The following is a 20,652-nucleotide window of genomic DNA, read 5'->3' on the forward strand; positions in this document are numbered from 1 at the left end:
TCATTCATTCTGTAGCAGCTGAGAGAAGGGATTGGGGATTTGTGTCCTTAATTACTTTCTCTGTAACAGAAGTGAGACATCAGAAGTGAGACCCCGGATATTTCACCAAAGGGGTCGCTTGACAACAGACAGTCAATCACATTTAGTGGACGGTCCGCAGCAGTGACACGTGAAAGCATATTCAGCACCTTAGCAGCCATGTTCCTCTAACAGTCTCTCCTTCCACTAGGGGTCATTAGTACTTACTGGAATGGGATCTCTGTTGTCACCTCCTCCTTGGGTACACCTCTCCCTGAACCCTCCAGGGGGATAGCCTCACTCAGGGAACTGTTGGCCCTAGCCCCCCACCTCTGTAAGAGTCAGGAGGTCCATAGCTGTCTCTCCTGAGTGCAGGTCTACTCCTCCCTGACCTCCATCACCATCCAGGACCTCCACTTGCTCAATACATCTGTTTAGATGTGGGGTGTGTGGCTTCCATGTCCCAACTGCACCAACGTATATGTGGGCACTGACCCCCCCTAAGACATCACTACAGGAGGGTGCTGACTGAAAGGGGCCTAACACCTGATGACACTGTCTTCTGTAACCAGGCATTATTCTGCAACAGAGCCACCTAGTGGAGGAGTAGCTAACTGCACCTGCCTACAAGTGGGGGGTGGTGGGACTGGCAGTCTGAATTTAACTTCCTGTAGAATTTGAGATCAACTCGGGAGCACAATGAGGAGAGGGGGGCAAAGCGTTGTCACCCCACAGCAGGAAGTGCCTGAACGAGGACCTTCATGGCGGGATCTCCACAGATTGTTTTTACTGAAAGTTAATTTAAAAAATACAACATTACATGTTAAAGATTGTATGAGATATATTGACGATGTTTATTCTGCTTCTGTTTGCCTTTCCCGCACTAATGAGATTTGTCAATAAAACTTTTTTTGTTTTCATGACATGCTTTGTTTTAGAACCAGTGATGTCATCACGGGGCCTCTGTTCTTCTATATGCAGTGCATGCAGATCATGGCTGGTGGGAGGAGCCAGAAGGGGGCTGTACATAGCTTCCTGATGACATCACAGTGCCCAGCCTCAGAACTCCTCCCCAGAGCCCTCAGTCCTGGTGCAAGCAGTGGGCTGTGTCTTGGGAGGCAGCATTATGGAAAATATTTTAGGCCTGGGATGGGGAGGGGGGTCAACCTTGGGCACCCAGAGGAGAATACTTTGGTCAGTGTGAAAAGTTGATGGGAGGGGCTTGAAACCAGAGTCACCTGTATTGGGCGTGGCTCAAACTCCCTTTTCACACTACCCTCCCATCCCCCCCAATGCCTGTACACACCCTCCTCCTCTCTGTATACACTGGTGACCTCCTCCCTCTACTCCTTTTGGGTAGGGGATCTCTGGGGGGAGAAGTTGTACCCCAACCCCCTTTCTTCTCACAGCTGCACTTTCCCCACCCACTAATCTATGCACCACAACCAATCCCCCTCTGCTAACCTCTGCCCCCACCCCCCGCTCTTCTCTGCACCCCAAATTTCCTCTCTGGTTATCTGCTTACCTCTGCCCCCCGCTCTCCTCTGCACCCCAAATTCCCTCTTTGCTAACCTCTGCCCCCCCCCCCGCTCTTCTCTGCACCACAAACTCCCTCTCTGCTTACCTCTGCCCCCCCTGCTCTCCTCTGCACCCCAAATTCACTTTCTGCTTACCTCTGCCCCCCCTCGCTCTTCTCTACACCCCAAATTCCTTCTCTGCTTACCTCTGCCCGTCCGCTCTCCTCTGCACCCCAAATTCACTTTCTGCTTACCTCTGCCCCCCCTCGCTCTTCTCTACACCCCAAATTCATTCTCTGCTTACCTCTACCCCCCATTCTCCTCTGCACCCCAAATTCCCTCTCTGCTTACCTCTGCCCCCCCCCCCACTCTTCTCTGCACCACAAACTCCCTCTCTGCTTACCTCTGCCCCCCGCTCTCCTCTGCAGCCCAAATTCCCTCTCTGCTTATCTTTGCCCCCCTGCTTTCCTCTGCACCCCTGCTCTCCTCTGCACCCCAAATTCCCTCTCTGCTTACCTCTGCCCCCCCACTCTTCTCTACACCCCAAATTCCTTCTCTGCTTACCTCTGCCCCATCCGCTCTCCTCTGCACCCCAAATTCCCTCTCTGCTTACCTTTGCCCCCCTGCTTTCCTCTGCACCCCAAATTCCTTCTCTGCTTACCTCTGCCCCCCCTCGCTCTCTTCTGCACCCCAAATTCCCTCTCTGCTTACCTCTTCGCCTCCATATGTTTCCCTTACACCCAGAACTCCCTTCTCTGCTAAACCCTTCACACAATGATCATTTCTACACACCAAACCCCCCTCTCTAATCATTTCTACACCCCAAACTCCCTCTCTGATCATTTCTACACCCCAAACTCCCCTCTCTGATCATTTCTGCACCCCAAACCCCCGTCACCCCAGCCCCCCCCCCCCTCTGATCACTTCTGCACCCCAACCCCCTCTCTCTGATCATTTCTACACCCCAAACACCGCTCTCTTTTCTTTTCTGCACCCAAAACTCCTCTCTCTGATCATTTCTACACCCCCAAACCCCCTCTCTGATCAATTCCACACCCCAAACCCCCCTCTCTGATCATTTCTACTCCCCAAACCCCCCTTTCTGATCATTTCTGCACCCCAAACTTCCATTTCTGATCATTTATGCACCCAAACCCCCTCTCTGATCATTTCTACACCCCAAACCCCCCTTACTGATCATTTCTACACCCCAAACCCCCTCTCTGATCATTTCTACACCCCAAACCCCCTCTCTAATCATTTCTGCACCCCAACCCCCTTCTGATCATTTCTGCACCCCAATCCCCCTCTCTAATCATTTCTGCACCCCAACCCCCCCTCTGATCATTTCTGCACCCCAAATCCCCCTCTCTGATCATTTCTGCACCCAAACCCCCCTCTCTGATCATTTCTACACCCCAAACACCCCTCTCTGATCATTTCTGCACTCAAAACCCCCCTTTCTGATCATTTCTACACCCCAACCCCTCTCTCTGATCATTTCTACACCACAAACACCGCTCTCTTATCTTTTCTACACCCAAAACACCTCTCTCTGATCATTTCTACACCCCCAAACCCCCTCTCTGATCAATTCCACACCCCAAACCCCCCTCTCTGATCATTTCTACTCCCCTCTCTGATCATTTCTGCACCCCAAACTTCCATTTCTGATCATTTATGCACCCAAACCCCCTCTCTGATCATTTCTGCACCCCAAACTTCCATCTCTGATCATTTATGCACCCCAAACCCTCTCTCTGATCATTTATGCACCCCAAACCCCCTCTCTGATCATTTATGCACCCCAAATTTCCATCTCTGATCATTTATGCACCCCAAGCCCCCCTCTCTGATAATTTCTACACCCAAACCCCCTCTCTGATCATTTCTGCACCCCAAACCCCCGTCACCCCAGCCCCCCCCCCCCTCTGATTACTTCTGCACCCCAAACCCCCCTTACTGATCATTTCTACACCCCAAACCCCCTCTCTGATCATTTCTACAACCCAAACCCCCTCTCTAATCATTTCTGCACCCCCCCTGATCATTTCTGCACCCCAAACCCCCCTCTCTGATCATTTCTACACCCCAAACTTCCATCTCTGATCATTTATGCATCCCAAACCCCCTCTCTGATCATTTCTGCACCCCAAACTTCCATCTCTGATCATTTATGCACCCAAACCCCCTCTCTGATCATTTCTGCACCCCAAACCACCTCTCTGATCATTTCTGCACCCCAAACTTCCATCTCTGATCATTTATGCACAACAAACCCCCCCTCTCTGATCATTTCTACACCCCAAACACCACTCTCTGATCATTTCTACACCCCAAACACAACTCTGATCATTTATGAACCCCAAACCCCTCTCTCTTATCATTTTTACACCCCAAACCTCCCTCTCTTATCATTTCTGCACCCCAAACACGGCTCTCTGATCATTTCTGCACCACAAACCCACTCTCTGATAATTTCTGCACCCCAAACACCTCTCCTTACCATCTAAACTTACCTTTGCACCCCCAACCCCCCCTTTCTCTTCATTTCTGCATCCTACCCCCTCTCTGATCATTTCTGCACCCCAAACACCTCTCCTTACCATCTAAACTTACCTTTGCACCCCAACCCCCCTTTTCTCTTCATTTCTGCATCCTACCCCATCTCTGATCACTTCTGCACCCCAAACCTCCCTCTCTGATCATTTCTACACTCCAAACCTCCCTCTCTGGTCATTTCTACACTCCAAACCTCCCTCTCTGATCATTTCTGTGTCCCAAACCTCCCTCTCTGATTATTTCCACACCCCAACCCCCTCTCTGATAATTTCTACACCCCAAACCCCCCTCTCTGATCATTTCTGCACCCCAAACCCCTCTCTCTGATCATTTCTGCACCTCAAACCCCCCCTGATCATTTCTGCACCCCAAACCCCCCTCACCCCAAACCTCTCTATCTCTCTCTGATCATTTCTGCACCCCAAAGCTCCCTCTCTGATCATTTCTGCACCCCAAACACCGCTCTCTAAACATTTCTGCACCCCAAACCCCCCACTCTGATCATTTCTAAACCCCAAACCTCCCTCTCTGATCATTTCTGCACCCCAAACGCCTCTCTCCGATCATTTATACACCCCAAACCTCCCTCTCTGATCATTTCTGCACCCCAAACACCCCTCTCTAATCATTTCTGCACCCCCAAACCTCCCTCTCCTATCATTTATGCATCCCAAACCCCTCTCTCTGATCATTTCTACACCCCAAACACCACTCTCTGATAATTTATGCACCTCAAACCCATCTCTCTGGACATTTCTACACCCCAAACCTCCTTCTCTGATCATTTCTGCACCCCAAACACCCCTCTAATGAAGATGAATGCTGGGTCTGGCACTGCTGGGTATTGGACCTTAATGAGACAACATGCTAATGTTGCTGACCTGGCCTTAGGCCCTAGGAAAATGTGTTGCTTATCTGGCCTTAGGCTCTCAGAGGAGGATGTGTGCAGCTGTCTTTGACTATCCTGGCCTTGGACCCTGGAAGGATGTGTTGACGACTTGGCCTTAGGCACTAGTAAAATGTGTTGCTCCCCTGGCTTTAAGTCCTAGGAGGATGTATTGCTGATCTAGCTTTGACCAAAGGAAGATGTATTGCTGACCTGGCCCTAGGAAGATGTGTTGCTGACCTGGCCTTAGGCCCTAGGTAGATGTGTCGCTGATCTGGTCTTACTCCCTAGGAGGATGTGTTGCTGACCTGGCCTTAGGCGCTAGAAAGTTGTGTTGCTCACCTGGCCTTAGGCCCTAAGAAGATGTGTTGCTCATTTAGCCTTAGGTTCTCGGAGGATGATGTGTGCAGCTGTCTTTGACAGTCCTGGCCTTAGGCCCTGGAAGGATGTGTTGATAAATTGGCCTTAGGCCCTAGTAGGATGTGTTGCCTCCCTGGCCTTGAGTCCTAGGAGGATGTTTTGCTAGCCTGGCCTTAGACCCTTGCTGACCTGGCCTTAGGCCCTAGGAGGATGTGTTGCTGACCTGGTCTTAGGCCCTAGAAGGATGTGTTTCTGACCTGGCCTTAGACCCTAGAAGGATGGTGTGTGAAGCTGTCTTTGACACTCCTGGCCATGGGCCCTAGAATGATGTGTTGCTGACCTGGCCTTAAGCCCTATGAGGATGTGTTGCTTGCCTAGCCTTGAGCCTTAGGAGGATGTGTTGCTCACCTGGCCTTAGGCCTTAGGAGGATGGTGTGTTAAAATGTATTGGAATCTCCTGGGCCCAGAGGTTGCATGGGGCAGAAATCCCTCTTTCTGCGAGGATTCTGAAGATGCTGGTTTATTAAAAGAAAGGTCGTTGGCTTTTGAGGAAAGACCATCTCATTCCTCCTACCCTAGAAGTTTATATTTAGGATACTGTTCCAACCTTGATCTCTAAATTACTAAGTGCTATTCATTTAGCATAGTCGGTGGGAGGAGGCGGAGTGAGTTTTAGGCCTTTGAACAGAATTGGAGCCAATTCTGGTGATTGAGACTATCTACGATGAGGGTAACCTGATTTATTCTCCACCCTCTGTCCCTTTTTTCTACTTCTTAAGAATTAACCGGTTTAATGTTTTTTTTTAAATGAAAATGATTGGTGCCAATCTTTTGTTCAACTCCCCAGAGAAGAACCATCCCTGAGATGAATGTTCCTGGTGCCTTATTGTCATCTATAGGCCCCTTGGGGGGAGGGCTTATCTTGAGGATAATCATAATGTTTGGGCAAGTAGCATTATATGTCAAAATAACAGAAAATTGGGCGTGTCCTGCCTTCTGCTTAAAGTTTTCTCCATAATGTTCATAAAATATGTGGATCTCTTTTAGTTACATAGTAGGTGAGGGTTAGGGTTACATAGTTACATAGTTACATAGTAGGTGAGGTTGAATAAAGACAATAGTCCATCCAGTTCCCCCTGTGTAGGTGTGTGTGGCTGTAATCATCTCACATACCCCTGAATGTTCTGATCCTTGAGATGTATGTCTAATAATCTTGTGAAAGCCACCATACTACCCGCAGAAACCACCTCTTGTGGTAGAGAATTCCACAATCTTGTAGCCCTAACAGTAAAGAACCCCCCACGTTGCCTGAGGTTAAAACGCTTCTCCTCTAATCGCATTGTATGCCCTTGAGTCCTCATGCAATCCCTTCGACTGAATAGCTGTTTTTCTATGCCGATATCACCATTGAGATATTTATAAATTGCTATCATGTCCCCTCTCAGGCCTTTTGTGGTCCCTTCTCTGGCCTATATAGGTTATGAAGATGAATTCCCCATTACTATGTTCTGTTCAATAAAGTGACACTAATGGTCATTTTTTAATTAAAATAATAAACATGTTATATGCACCTGCTCTGTAATGGTTTTGCACAGAGTGACCCCAAACCTCTTCTTCTAGGGTCCCCTGCTGATAATCTTGGCTCCTCCTCTTCTTCGTGTCTTCCTTGTCTCCGATCTGTTTGTGTCTATGAAGCCACGCTCCATAGACACACGCATCGGAGCTTAGCCCCGCCCCCACTTCCTCCCCACTGCATTTGATTGACAACAGCAGGAACCAATGGCATAACACCAATGCTCTTTTTAGGGTGACATTCTGGCAACCATTCTAAGGGAGATATTCTTTCCACTGACCACCAATGTAAGGTATATTTTCCCAATGTAGACTAATCTTCTGGAGTAAAAAGGTTGTGAAATCCTGCTCTACATTTTGGGCCTATCATACCTGGTCTACACTCTATAGTTATGTCTCAGTATATGCAAATATCAAAGGATCCTGCGAGCTACTATGACCAATACTATTTCAATCAAGCCAGCTGCAAGCACTGATCACCATCTCATACTGAAGTGTAAAGTGCTATAATTAAACAAATCTTAGTGCTGCGCTAAATAATATCACATAAAACAATCAAAAATTAATGAATAGTAACAACTGCTAAAACCTCAGTTATGACAAGTGTGTGCTATACTATAGATAACATGTAAATTATTAATACTTATATACTATAATAATATAATCAATACTTATTTACTATAATAATATAATCAGATGCTTTTTTAAAAACAAAGTCCACAACTATGCAAATTTTATGTAAATATTTTGTGATGATCCTTCCCGCCACCGACATCCGTGTTGTACAGGGTGCTCACTCTTCCTTCTCCTTTTCTGCAGTTAAATGAACACACCCATGTGCCACCATGATGAGTGCTCCCCCCCTTATAGTAGGGTTCTCACCTCAAATGATGTGACCTCACACCTAAGCTTGGTCTAATATCGCCTTTTTGCTTCTCCCCGGCCTGGAGATGAGCATCCAGTTAGCCCCAATACTTACTGCTTGTCTCCTCACTCCTCTTCTCCACAGCACCGTTGCAATGCCACATACGAAGAAAGAGTTCAATAGTGTGTATCCCCTTAAAAGCATATCTTTATTCAAAACAATAGTATGGGTACTCACATGTCTAAACATACAAAATATCCTCCAACAGCAGTTTCATTTGTGCCTGCAAGCTGTCAGTCTACATTCCTGGGAGCGTGTTCCGCCTAGCCGCCAGGTGCCATCACTGTCTTTGCCCCTCCCCTATGCGTATCCACACAGATAGAATAGAATATCTCCCTGATGAAGACCCGTGACCCTGTGTCGATACACGTAGGGGAGGGGCAAGGACGGTGATGGCACCCAGCACACCTTTGGGCTCACTATACCTGGTCTATACTCTACACGTTATACCCAATTTACACTCTACACTTTGGTCTTTCTATACCTGGACTACACTCTACACTCTGGACTCGTTATACCCAATCTATGCTCTACACTTTGGGCTCACTATACCCTGGCTACATTTTTCAACTTTGGGCTCACTATACCTGGTCTTCACTCTACACTTTCGATTAACTCTACCTGGTCTACACTCTACACTCTGGACTTGTTATACCCAATCTACACTCTACACTTTGGGCTCACTATACCCCGTCTACACTCTACAATTTGGACTCACTATACCCGGTCTACACACTACACATTTTGGACTCACTATACCCAGTCTACACACTACACATTTTGGACTCACTATACCCAGTCTACACACTACACATTTTGGACTCACTATACCCGGTCTACACACTACACATTTTGGACTCACTATACCCAGTCTACACACTACACATTTTGGACTCACTATACCCAGTCTACACACTACACATTTTGGACTCACTATACCCGGTCTACACACTACACATTTTGGACTCACTATACCTTGTCTACACTCTACACTTTGGGCTCACTATACCCAGTCTACACTCTACACTTTGGGCTCACTATACCCAGTCTACACTCTACACTTTGGGCTCACTATACCCAGTCTACACTCTACACTTTGGGCTCACTATACCCAGTCTACACTCTACACTTTGGGCTCACTATACCCAGTCTACACTCTACACTTTGGGCTCACTATACCCAGTCTACACTCTACACTTTGGGCTCACTATACCCAGTCTACACTCTACACTTTGGGCTCACTATACCCAGTCTACACTCTACACTTTGGGCTCACTATACCCAGTCTACACTCTACACTTTGGGCTCACTATACCCAGTCTACACTCTACGCTTTGGGCTCACTATACCCAGTCTACACTCTACACTTTGGGCTCACTATACCCAGTCTACACTCTACACTTTGGGCTCACTATACCCGGTCTACACACTACACATTTTGGACTCACTATACCTTGTCTACACGCTACATTTTGGGCTCACTATATACAGTCTACACTCTACACTTTGGGCTCACTATACCCAGTCTACACTCTACACTTTGGGCTCACTATACCCAGTCTACACTCTACACTTTGGGCTCACTATACCCAGTCTACACTCTACACTTTGGGCTCACTATACCCGGTCTACACACTACACATTTTGGACTCACTATACCTTGTCTACACGCTACATTTTGGGCTCACTATATACAGTCTACACTCTACACTTTGGGCTCACTATACCCAGTCTACACTCTACACTTTGGGCTCACTATACCCAGTCTACACTCTACACTTTGGGCTCACTATACCCAGTCTACACTCTACACTTTGGGCTCACTATACCCAGTCTACACTCTACACTTTGGGCTCACTATACCCAGTCTACACTCTACACTTTGGGCTCACTATACCCAATCTACACTCTACACTTTGGGCTCACTATACCCAGTCTACACTCTACACTTTGGGCTCACTATACCCAGTCTACACACTACACATTTTGGACTCACTATACCTTGTCTACACGCTACATTTTGGGCTCACTATATACAGTCTACACTCTACACTTTGGGCTCACTATACCCAGTCTACACTCTACACTTTGGGCTCACTATACCCAGTCTACACTCTACACTTTGGGCTCACTATACCCGGTCTACACACTACACATTTTGGACTCACTATACCTTGTCTACACGCTACATTTTGGGCTCACTATATACAGTCTACACTCTACACTTTGGGCTCACTATACCCAGTCTACACTCTACACTTTGGGCTCACTATACCCAGTCTACACTCTACACTTTGGGCTCACTATACCCAGTCTACACTCTACACTTTGGGCTCACTATACCCAGTCTACACTCTACACTTTGGGCTCACTATACCCAATCTACACTCTACACTTTGGGCTCACTATACCCAGTCTACACTCTACACTTTGGGCTCACTATACCCAGTCTACACTCTACACTTTGGGCTCACTATACCCGGTCTACACACTACACATTTTGGACTCACTATACCTTGTCTACACGCTACATTTTGGGCTCACTATATACAGTCTACACTCTACACTTTGGGCTCACTATACCCAGTCTACACTCTACACTTTGGGCTCACTATACCCAGTCTACACTTTGGACTCACTATACCCAATCTACACTCTACACTTTGGACTCACTATACCCGGTCTACACTCTACATTTTGGGCTCACTATACCCAGTCTACACACTACACATTTTGGACTCACTATACCTTGTCTACACGCTACACTTTGGGCTCACTATATACAGTCTACATTCTACAGTTTGGGCTCACTATACCCGGTCTACACTCTACACTTTGGGCTCACTATACCCGGTCTACACTCTACACTTTGGGCTCACTATACCCAATCTACACTCTACACTTTGGGCTCACTATACCCAAACTATACTCTACACTTTGGGCTCACTATATCCAATCTATACTCTACACTTTGGGCTCACTATACCCAATCTATACTCTACACTTTGGGCTCACTATACCCAGTCTACACTCTACACTTTGGGCTCACTATACCCAGTCTACACTCTACACTTTGGGCTCACTATACCCAGTCTACACTCTACACTTTGGGCTCACTATACCCAGTCTACACTCTACACTTTGGGCTCACTATACCCAGTCTACACTCTACACTTTGGGCTCACTATACCCAGTCTACACTCTACACTTTGGGCTCACTATACCCAGTCTACACTCTACACTTTGGGCTCACTATACCCAGTCTACACTCTACACTTTGGGCTCACTATACCCAGTCTACACTCTACACTTTGGGCTCACTATACCCAGTCTACACTCTACACTTTGGGCTCACTATACCCAGTCTACACTCTACACTTTGGGCTCACTATACCCAGTCTACACTCTACACTTTGGGCTCACTATACCCAGTCTACACTCTACACTTTGGGCTCACTATACCCGGTCTACACTCTACACTTTGGGCTTTCTATACCCAGTCTACATTTTACAGTTTGGGCTCACTATACACAATCTATACTCTACACTTTGGGCTCACTATACCCAGTCTACACTCTACACTTTGGGCTCACTATACCCAATCTATACTCTACACTTTGGGCTCACTATACCCAATCTATACTCTACACTTTGGACCCACTATACCTTGTCTACACTCTACACTTTGGGCTCACTATACCCAGTCTACACTCTACACTTTGGGCTCACATTACCCAAACTATACTCTACACTTTGGGCTCACTATACCCAATCTATACTCTACACTTTGGGCTCACTATACCCAATCTATACTCTACACTTTGGGCTCACAATACCCAATCTATACTCTACACTTTGGGCTCACTATACCCAATCTATACTCTACACTTTGGGCTCACTATACCCAGTCTACACTCTACACTTTGGGCTCACTATACCCAATCTATACTCTACACTTTGGGCTCGCTATACCCAATCTATACTCTACACTTTGGGCTCACTATACCCAATCTATACTCTACACTTTGGGCTCACTATACCCAATCTATACTCTACACTTTGGGCTCACTATACCCAATCTATACTCTACACTTTGGGCTCACTATACCCAATCTATACTCTACACTTTGGGCTCACTATACCCAGTCTACACTCTACACTTTGGGCTCACTATACCCAATCTATACTCTACACTTTGGGCTCACTATACCCGGTCTACACTCTACACTTTGGGCTCACTATATACAGTCTACACTCTACACTTTGGGCTCACTATACCTGGTCTACACTCTACACTTTGGGCTCACTATACCCAGTCTACACTCTACACTTTGGGCTCACTATACCCAAACTATACTCTACACTTTGGGCTCACTATACCCAATCTATACTCTACACTTTGGGCTCACTATACCCAATCTATACTCTACACTTTGGGCTCACTATACCCAATCTATACTCTACACTTTGGGCTCACTATACCCAGTCTACACTCTACACTTTGGGCTCACTATACCCGGTCTACACTCTACACTTTGGGCTCACTATACCCGGTCTATACTCTACACTTTGGACTCACTATACCTTGTCTACACTCTACACTTTGGACTCACTATACCCGGTCTACACACTACACTCTGAGCTCTACACCATCAATTGCCATTATTTCAGCCATTGAGAATAAAACATAAGGTGGAGAGGGGAAAAAGGGAAGGGGGGGGGGCTTTTCAGAGCATGCCAACATCCTTTTGAACAACAAAAAGAAAGAAACAGGCCTTCCCATATAGAGACCCCTGTATGTAAGATTGGACTTTAAAGGCACAGCATGAGACACAAGTACAAGACGACTTCAATAACATTTTGAATTTATTTGAACAAACAATATAAAACTATCAAAAAGTATGAAATATAAAAAGGGTAAGCCATGTTGTCACAGCCAATCCATTCCAAAAGAAGAAAAGAAAGGAAGGAGTTATCCTCCCTATTGCAATATTGTATGTGTGTACCCTACACTTTAACCATAGACAAGAGAGGAATTTTACAGCTAGTGAGTATATAAATACAAATGCTCTTGTCCAATGGAGGGTCGACGCATTTCACAAGTAGCTTCTTCAGGACTCTTGAATAGTAAGGGTACAAACATAGTTATCTTAAAATAAACAAAGTTCATGTTAGAGATCACATTCACATATTTGTTCATCTATTAATAACATGAAAGTAGGTCTCTATGGCTTACATAATGCCGATATTCTTCCAGTTCCCAGTGCAATACAGTCTGGGGGGGCGGACATAGGGGTTCAAGTAGACCAGCCCAAGGTGGGGAAATGATGGCGATTTATTAAGCCTAACTTGTCTAGATATACATATTTTAAAGTTAATGCATATGTCATAGAGTCAAATATTTCCAATATATAATATATATCCAGACTAAAATAAAATTGACTTTCTCAGAACACTAAGGTGGAAGTTTCTTTTTACACATCCTGTCAGGCTATTTTTTTTTTTTTTTTTACTGTCTTCAACTGGGAGATTTTTTTTCACTTCCTGTCCCAGAGATAGAAAAATAAATAGGAGGAAATCTCTACAGAATTCCCCTCTTAGACATGTGCCCCATCAGAAGTTTTTTCTTCTATACATGGTTATTTGACAACTGGAACATTTTGTGTTTTTTTTTCAGTTTCTGCCCCAATGATAATGTTCTCCAGGATAAATAAAGGGGTGGATCTTCTCAGCAGAGACCCAGATAGCAGCAGCAGAGGTCCTCATCCAACCCTACGTCAGCCAGAAATAAAAAAAAAAGAAATTTTGTTTTCATATATACTTTGTATAAATGTACACAAAAGGAAACGAGCAAACTGGAGGCACCGAGGACTTTCATGGTATCACATGAACAAAATGAGACAATGTTGTAAAAAAATGTACAAACGTTTTTTATATACACATAATAAAAGAGCGCCCCCTAGGGGGTAGCACAACAAACAATACAACGGTGTCAGAAAATGATGGTGTCAAGGTCTTACCTTGCCCTCCTATTGGCAGCCATCTTGGACATGTGCAGACTGCTGCCTCCTATAGACTCTGATTGCATCTTCACTTCCTGCTGCTCTTGACCCGACATCGGCTGATGACTCTCCTGGTTCTCGACCCAGCATTGGCTGACGACTCTCCTGGCTGTCGACCCGGCATTGGCTGACGACTCTCCTGGCTGTCGACCCGGCATCGGCTGACGACTCTCCTGACTCTCGGCCCAGCATCCTGGGCGTCGCACTTTGATGATGTCACACACCTGACTATGTCTATCACCTGCAGGCTTGCAATTATTGCCCTTGTCTTTGTGCTCCAAGGTGCATCTCTGCTAGCAGTCTTTTGTTCTCTCCGTGCATGACCTGGCTTGGCTGACAAATCTCCTGGCTCTCGATCTAGCATTGGCTGACGACTCTCCTGGCTGTCGACCCGGCATCGGCTGACGACTCTCCTGACTCTCGGCCCAGCTGCCTGGGCGTCGCACATTGATGATGTCACACACCTGACTATGTCTATCACCTGCAGGCTTGCAATTATTGCCCTTGTCTTTGTGCTCCAAGGTGCATCTCTGCTAGCAGTCTTTTGTTCTCTCCGTGCATGACCTGGCTTGGCTGACAACTCTCCTGGCTCTCGACCCGGCATCAGCTGACAACTCTCTGGGTTCTCGACCCGGCATCGGCTGATGACTCTCCTGGCTCTTGACCCGGCATTGGCTGATGACTCTCCTGGCTCTCAACCCGCCATCGGCTGATGACTCTCCTGGCTCTTGACCCGGCATCGGCTGATGACTCTCCTGGTTCTCGACCCAGCATTGGCTGACGACTCTCCTGGCTGTCGACCCGGCATCGGCTGACGACTCTCCTGACTCTCGGCCCAGCATCGGCTGACAACTCTCCTGGCTCTCGACCCAGCATCAGCTGACGACTCTCCTGGCTCTCAGCCCAGCATCAGCTGACGACTCTCCTGGCTCTCGACCCAGCATTGGCTGATGACTCTCCTGGTTCTCGACCCGGCATTGGCTGACAACTCTCCTGGCTCTCGACCCAGCATCGGCTGACGACTTTCCTGGCTCTCGACCCAGCATCGGCTGACGACTCTCCTGGCTCTCGACCCAGCATCGGCTGACGACTCTCCTGGCTCTCGACCCGGCATGGGCTAATGACTCTCCTGGCTCTCAACCTGCCATTGGCTGACGACTCTCCTGGCTCTCGACCCGGCATTGGCTGATGACTCTCCTAGCTCTCGACCCGGCATGGGCTAACGACTCTCCTGGCTCTTGACCTGCCATCGGCTGACGACTCTCCTGGCTCTCGACCCGGCTTTGGCAGACGACCCAGCTTCAGGAAAGACTACTCACTTCTGGATCCAACCCTGGCTTGGATTACTACCTGCTCCTCGACTTGACCCCAACTTGTTCCTGCTCTCATTTCCTCACTGTGCGATTATTATTATTGTTGTTCCTCCAATAAACTGCTTCAATTTACCTGCATTCCCGTGTGGTCTGGTTTCCTGGCACCCTGACAGATGGTAGGGTGATGGTACATAATGGGTCAAGACCGGGTCTAGAATAGTCTGCTCTTTAGGCTTAAGATTGCTGTAAGGATCCACTTTGATGGTACATATACCATTATATTTTGTGATCAATGTTTTTTTTGTTTATGTGTTGATGGTTTATGGAAGGATTGGGAGGCAAGGATTTTTTGGCACACAAATATTGTAAAATCAATTTTTATTAATAGATTCTTATAAAAAAAAACGGGGAATACAATAAAATCTAAATATTGGCCATAATTAAGGCACACATACATTGTTATAGCAGTAGAATTGATATTTCCTTGATACAGAATATCCAACTATATATGCCAAAAAGTTCTTAATAATAAGTGTAAGTAAATACTTCACATCAAGGAGATCTTAACGAAGGGTGACAGAAGATGAGACTGCCGTCCAACAAGATCAGTTGATGCTGTATTCAGTTATTCGCGTTATCATTCACATTTCTCGACGCGTTTCGCCATAATTAGCTTCGTCTGGAGCGTTATAGTAAAGTATTCTGTATATTGCTGTAAAGGAAGAAAAACGCAATAGCGTCAAATGTAGCTAACGAGGAGGGTATCGTGGATCACAAAAGGAGTGGATGGAGCATATAATGGAATGAAAAGTAAGCCATTGGAACTGTAGCAACCAAAGGTTAATGGATGCCTGGCTGACATCAATAAGCCATAGTAAGCAAAGATAATATGGCACAGATCCAGCCTATGAATTCAAAATGTGGGTACATCCATGTACTCCTGTGTGAGCAAACACAAATCCCTCCCCGGATGGGGAACCGCCATTCACACTCGTCATTGTCTGATATATCCACTTCAATCTTCCATTATAATTCTATTCTATTATAATTGAATTGCAATGAAACAAAGAGGAACTGTTCATTTCATTTCATTATATTTGCCGTATATAACATTGTATCCAATAAAATAAACCCTGGAAATTGTCAGCACTGCATGGACCAAGAATGAGGACACAGACAAGGAAAATAAAATGAATCTATTATATTTGAGTACAATAAAATAAAGAGTAATTATTCACCTAATATTATATTTGCCATATATATTATTGTATCCAATAGAATAAAACCCAGAAGTCACTAGAGCTGCATGGACCAAGAATGAGGACACAGACAAGAAAAATAACATTAATCTATTATAATTACAATTAAATAAAGAGTAATTATTCACCTAATATTATATTTGTCATATATTGCATTGTATCCAATAAAATAAAATCTGGAAATGGTCAGAGCTGCATGGAGCAAGGATGAGGATGCAGACAAGGAAAACAATATTATAATTGAATATTAAGAGGATCTATTCATTTAATATTATATTTGTGGTACATACTAGGGATAGGCCGATATGTTTTTTTCAGGGCCAATACCGACAACGTATCGGTATCAGCTGATATGGGCCGATATTTTGTACATTTAAAGTTTTGAAAAATAAAGACAATTTTTGACACAAATGCTTAATGGCTGGCTTGCTGGCACCCTGTGGTGGATGGCTGGCTGGCACCCTTTGGTGGGTGGATGGCTGGCTGGCACCCTGTGGTGGATGGCTGGCTGGCACCCTGTGGTGGGTGGATGGCTGGCTGGCACCCTGTGGTGGATGGCTGGCTGGCACCCTGTGGTGGGTGGATGGCTGGCACCCTGTGGTGGGTGGCTGGCACCCTGTGGTGGATGGCTGGCACCCTGTGGTGGATGGCTGGCTGGCACCCTGTGGTGGATGGCTGGCTGGCACCCTGTGGTGGGTGGCTTTCTGGTGGGCTGGTACAGTGCCTGTGGCTGGCTGATACAGGGCATGTGGGTGGCTGACTGTCTGGCACCCTGTCTGTGGGTGGCTGGCTGTCTGGCACCCTGTGGTGGGTGGCTGTCTGGCACCCTGTCTTTGTGTGGCTGGCTGTCTGGCACCCTGTGGTGGGTGGCTGGCTGGCTGGCACAGGAGCTGTGGGTGGCTGGCTGCTACAGGGTCTGTGGGTGGCTGGCTGGCTGGTACAGGACCTGTGGCTGGCTGGCTGGTACAGGACCTGTGGCTGGCTGGTACAGGGCCTGTGGCTGGCTGGTCCCGGGCATGTGGCTGGTTGGCCGGTACAGGTCCTGTGGGTGGCTGGCTGTCTGTATCCAATAAAATAAAATCTGGAAATTGTCAGCACTGCATGGACCAAGGATGAGGACGCAGACAAGGAAAATAATATTAAACTATTGTAATTGATTACAAATATATTAAGAGCATCTATTCCTTTAATATTATATTTGTGGTATATACCATTTTAACCAATAAAATAAAACCAGGCGAGGAAAATTATAATAATCTATTATAATTTATTACAATAAAATAAAGAGTAAATATTCCCTTAATATTATATTTGTCATATATAACATTGTATCCAATAAAATAAAATCTGGAAATGGTCAGAGCTGCGTGGACCAAGGATGAGGACGCAGACAAGGAAAATAATATGAATCTATTATAATTGAATATTAAGAGGATCTATTAATTTAATTTTATATTTGTGGCATATACCATTTTATCCAATAAAATAAAAGCAGGCGAGGAAAATAATAATAATTTTCTATAATAATTGATCACAATAAAATAAAGAGGAATTATTCACTTAAGATTTAAAATGCGGTATATAACATTGTAACCTGCAAATTGTCAGCGCCATGCAGACCAGGAATGAGGATGCAAAGGAGGAAAATAATAATAATAATAATAATAATAATAATCTATTATATTTGGATTACAATAAAACAAAGAGGATCTATTCATTTCATATATATATTTTCTTGTTTGTTGAAGTTTGTTTTATTGAGTAAAAGAAAACAAAAAGACAACCCAGAAGGTTACAGAAATAGCAGAACAAATACAATGTTACCAGTATAAGAAATGGTTCTGTGCCGGTTCATTAAGCAGATACAGAGCATCCGGAAAGTTCTCACAGCGCTTCACTTCTTCCACATTTTGTTAAGTTACAGCCTTATTCCAAAATGGATTAAATTCATTATTTTCCTCAGAATTCTACAAAAAATCCCCCATAATGACAATCTGAAAGAAGTTTGTGTGAAATCTATGCAAATTTATTAAAAATAAAAAAAAGCTAAAAATCCCATGTACATAAGTATTCACACCCTTTGCCATGACACTCAGAACTGAGCTCAGGTGCCTCCTGTTTCCACTGATCATCCTTGAGATGTTTATACAACTTGATTGGAGTCCACCTGTGGTAAATTCAGTTGATTGGACATGATTTGGAAAGGCACACACCTGTCTATATAAGGTCCCACAGGTAACAGTGCATGTCAGAGCACAAACCAAGCCATGAAGTCCAAAGAATTGTCTGTAGACCTCGGAGACAGGATTGTATGGAGGCACAGATCGGGGGGGAAGGGTACAGAAACATTTCTGCAGCATTGAAGGTCCCAATAAGGACAGTGGCCTCCATCATCTGAAGTTTGGAACCACCAGGACTCTTCCTAGAACGGGCCGCCCGGCCAAACTGAGAGATCGGGAGAGGAGGGCATTAGTCAGGGAGGTGACCAAGAACCCGATGGTCACTCTGACAGAGCTCCAGCATTTCTCTGTGGAGAGAGGAGAACCTTCCAGAAGAACAACCATCTCTGCAGCCCTCCACCAATCAGGCCTGTATGGGTGTGGCCAGACGGAAGCCACTCCTCAGTAAAAGTCACATGACAGCCCGTCTGGAGTTTACCAAAAGGCACCTGAAGGACTCTCAGACCATGAGAAACAAAATTCTCTGCTCTGATGAAACAAAGATTGAACTCTTTGGCCTGAATGGCAAGCATCATGTCTGGAGGAAACCAGGCACCGCTCATCACCTGGCCAATACCATCCCTACTGTGAAGCATGTTGGTGGCAGCATCATACTGTGGGGATGTTTTTCAGCGGCAGGAACTGGGAGACTAGTCAGGATGGAGGGAAAGATGAATGCAGCAATGTACAGAGACATCCTTGATGAAAACCTTCTCCAGAGCGCTCTGGACCTCAGACTGGGGTGAAGGTTCATCTTCCAACAGGACAACGACCCTAAGCACACAGCCAAGATAACAAAGGAGTGGCTACGGGACAACTCTGTGAATGTCCTTGAGTGGCCCAGCCAGAGCCCAGACTTGAACCCGATTGAACATCTCTGGAGAGATCTGACAATGGCTGCGCACCGACCCTCCCCCCATCCAACCTGATGGAGCTTCAGAGGTCCTGCAAAGAAGAAGCAATGGCTTTCCTGGCAGCAATTAAAATTTAATATCATTTTATTTGCTTCAAATAACATTGTATCCGATAAAATAAATCCTGGAAATCGCCAGCATCGCGCAGACCGAGCACTGGGAAAATAATAAGACAGACCGGGGAAAGGAAAATAAAAATAATAATGAAAATAGATTATAATTAATTACAATTAAAAAGAGAGGAGCCATTAATTTAATATCATTTTATTTGCTGTATATAACATCGTATAGGATAAAATAAAACCTGGAAATCGCCAGACCGAGCACTGGGAAAATAAAAAGACAGACCGGGGATGAGGACGCAGAAAATAAAAATAAAAATAATCTGATATAATTGGATTACAATAAAACGGAGGAACTGTCCTTTTAATATTTTATTTGCGGTATGTAACATTGTATCTCATAAAATAAACTCTGGAAATCGCAGATTGGGGATGAGGACGCAGACAGGAAAACCAATAGTAATAATCTATTATAAATGATTACAAATAAAGAAATAGAAGCCATTAATTTAATATCATTTTATTTGCTGTACATAACATTGTGTCCAGTAAAATAAACTCTGGAAATTGCAGACTGTGGACGTGGATGCAGACAGGGAAAATAATAATAATAATAAAAAATCTATTATAATTGATTACAATTAAAGAAAGAGGAGCCGATAATTTGATATCATGATATTTGCTGTATATAACATTGTGTCCAATACAAATACAATCTGGAAATTGTCAGCGTCGCACAGACCGGGGATGAGGACGCAGAAAATAAAAATAATCTGATATAATTGGATTGCAATAAAACGGAGGAATTGTCCTTTTAATATTTTAATTGCGGTATGTAACATTGTATCCCATAAAATAAATTCTGGAAATCGCAGACTGGGGACGAGGACACAGAAAGGGAAACCAATAATAATAATAATAATAATAATAATAATAATAAAAATAAAATAATTATAATGTAGCACTGCCCCCTAGGGAGCTGC

This window comes from Pelophylax lessonae (assembly GCF_965119305.1).
Source record: "Pelophylax lessonae genome assembly, chromosome: 2".
Taxonomy (NCBI): Eukaryota; Metazoa; Chordata; class Amphibia; order Anura; family Ranidae; genus Pelophylax; species Pelophylax lessonae.